The following is a 3,195-nucleotide window of genomic DNA, read 5'->3' as shown; positions in this document are numbered from 1 at the left end:
ACCACTAAACCCTAAACCCTAAGAACCCTAAACCATGCCTGATCACAGCCTTTCCTTAACACACCTAGCTCGCCGTAATCCTAAATTCACTACCCCCACCTTCCATTCACACGCCCTGTATAAAAGCTTGCCCATAAACTGCACCTTGGTGGCAGACAGCCCCCCTCCTTTAAGATCCCCACTTTAAAAAATAAACAAATTTCGATAACTTGTTACCGAGCTACCGTACATCTTCACTCATAACAAACGTCACCTATCGTAAATTCCTGTCAACTAATCCCAACTCCACCTACACAGACCCCGTACACACGCGACCTCTAAACCCATACCGTGCATAAGACTGCCCCTTTGAAACCTTTCACAAACTCCTCATCGTCAGCCCCGCCCCTCGTTATTTCCCCCTAGAACTTCCTCTAAATCGGAGCCCTCGTCAAAAAGGAAACAATGCGTGAAAAGCCCGTGTAAAGAGAACCACTTCCTAACACACTCTCCTTAAATCCCTCATGACACTCGTACTAGACACCGTTCCCGAGCTGGTATAAAAACACCCCTACTAATTGAGTCACGTGCCACTTGAGAACGGGCGTCTAGAGCCGCTACCACACCCTGGCGCGTCGCCTGATATACACCCCGACCAAGGCTCCTCTCTCAACATACCAACTATCTACCCTAATCAATCCCCCCGTGCAACCACCTCCCCTCTGAAACCGCTTAAGATCCCGTCTTCTCAGAAACTGAACCCCATAATAAACTCAGCCCTGCTACACCAACACCTATAAGCGCGTCCCCAACTAACCCTGCAGTCTAACGACTCTACCAAATCCCGACCCTGCCATAACACCACTCTAATACCGTACGGGAAACTCCCACCTAAGCACCCCTCTCAAACATCTTATAGGAACCCTTGAGATGCGGGCCTAACCAGCACCCTCCAAACGCGCCCTTTAAGACCCTTAAACAACTCCTAATAACACACCGTTTCTACTAACACGGCTAATCACACTTGACGCCCTCAAAGAGCTACCTAACCACCATATCATGACCCTTAAACCCCTGGACCCCACGAGACAAAGCGCTTTAAAGCCTCCTACTAACCCCTCAAACCCTAAACCCTAAACCCTTAAACCCAAACCCTAAACCCTAACCCCTAAACCCTACACCCTCTAGATTTATTCGCGCCTGTAATTACACCCTTCAGAAATATACTATCACTCCGCGTGAGGACACCTTTTTTGGAACCGCGGTGCAAACACGCCCCTGGATTAAGACCACCGCGTACTAACCCGTAAACAACTCCTTGGACAACTTTCTGAGAGGCCGATAAATAACGCCTTCATTTATTTATTACCCACTTGCCCTTCGAAATACCTGGCGGCGTGTTTGAAAAACTCCACAGCTACCACACCTACTCTTCTATTAAACACTCTTGGCGCGATTACAACATTCGACGCGCTTTATAACAACCCTTTAACACAATCACTAGCTCTCTCAAACCACCCATAATCCAAACCAGTAAGACATCCGCCCTGACCTAACCATCAACCAACGCTAAATACTCCCTCTCAATCACATACGCGGCCATCAAAACACTCCGCTACAACCTAGCCAAAGACCATGGTATGGAAGGAGCGACCTTTCCAAACAGGTCACTTTAGGAACAACCCCTATATACCCCTCACTCGTTAGAATTATAAAATCTCCATACGTTCAAACAGCCCCACAGTCAAGAGACCCGCTACGCAACCCCATCCAATGACCCCGCACCTGCACCTAAACCCTCAAAACACCACATAAGATATACTCGCTAAACCACACGTAATAACCGCCTTAAAAAACCTCCGTCACGAGCTAACGCTTTACGTTCCCAACAGTGACGAAACACGACTAAACACTCCCCTATACAACCGATTAATAAGGCAGTCCGCCACTCTATATTTTTTTACCCGTAAACCATAAAACCCTAAAACCCTAAAACCCAAACCCTAAACCCTAAACCAACACCTTGAAGCCACCTCTCAAAGCCGCTACCAAAAGCTTACACCCTTTCACACAGACCCTCCAGTTTTTACACCCTAAACCCTGAGACAGCGTCCCCTCTTAAAGAGCTGCGCGAGTATACCACAATCCTCATCTAAATCCTCCTGGAACGATATCCACTTAAACCGCAGCACCACTGCCTTAAGACCCCCGTTAATCTTAACCACCAGTTTAAACGCAATACACCCTTCGAAAACCCCATCACATAGTCGATTAAACCCTCTTGTAATACCCCCACCTGCTAAACCCTCAAACCCACTCTAGAATCCTACAACCTTCTCTGAACTTAAACCACCTCGTGTCAAAAGCCTCCGTACCGAATCGAAACTCCTTATAAACACCTTTCTATAAACCCTAATAAGCGCCGCAGTGAACTACACACTCAACACCCCCCTTCACCCCTGAAAGCTCCCGTGAGGACCACCGTGTTCCAGTCGGGCTCTGTAGAAAGCCTACTGACAAACCCGTTTAAAAACCGATTGCCTAACATTCCCCTTAAAGCCCTCCGGTGACAAAGCCACATTAAAGAACTCTCTCATAAATTGACACAAGCGTTTTTCGACAAACCCCTAATAACTACCCTACTCTCTATAACCCCTGATAAGTATACACACGCCACTCTAGTAAAGCCGGCCTAAATGACAACCATAAAAGCCCTTTTCTAAACGGGAATCGCTTACCCCTTTGTAATAATCCCTAACCCAAAACCCGGCTTTAACACAGCCAGTCATCTAACCTAGCGTCCACTGTGGAAACGCCTACATTCCCTGAACGCTACCCTTAGCACAACAACCCCTCACAAGCTCTCACTGCCCACTGTCCCTCCATTCTCCCTAATTTTTTCCCATACAACCCTAAACCCTAAACCCAACCCTAAAACCCTAAACCACTAACCCTAAACCCTAACCCCTAAACCCCCGTGTGAACACCCTATCCTCTTTATTAATGATACCGCAAACTAATTCTGTAACACCCCGTGACGAACCAGATCTTCCCCGACCGGTTAGACAACGCTGTTTAAGCTCTCTCAAGAGACCCCTTTGCGATTCCCTATAACCTCTCCCTTGGAGACGCCTTAACGACCCCTAGCCATAAGCGAACCGGCGTCACAAGCTCAAAGAGGCGCCTTAAAAGTCCGTCATATCCCCTCCAAACCCT

The sequence above is a fragment of the Abrus precatorius genome, unplaced genomic scaffold (genome assembly GCF_003935025.1).
Source record: "Abrus precatorius isolate BTA unplaced genomic scaffold, Abrus_2018 Scaffold8, whole genome shotgun sequence".
NCBI lineage: Eukaryota > Viridiplantae > Streptophyta > Magnoliopsida > Fabales > Fabaceae > Abrus > Abrus precatorius.
The sequence above is the reverse complement of the archived record's forward strand: the minus strand, read 5'-3'. Positions refer to the sequence as shown.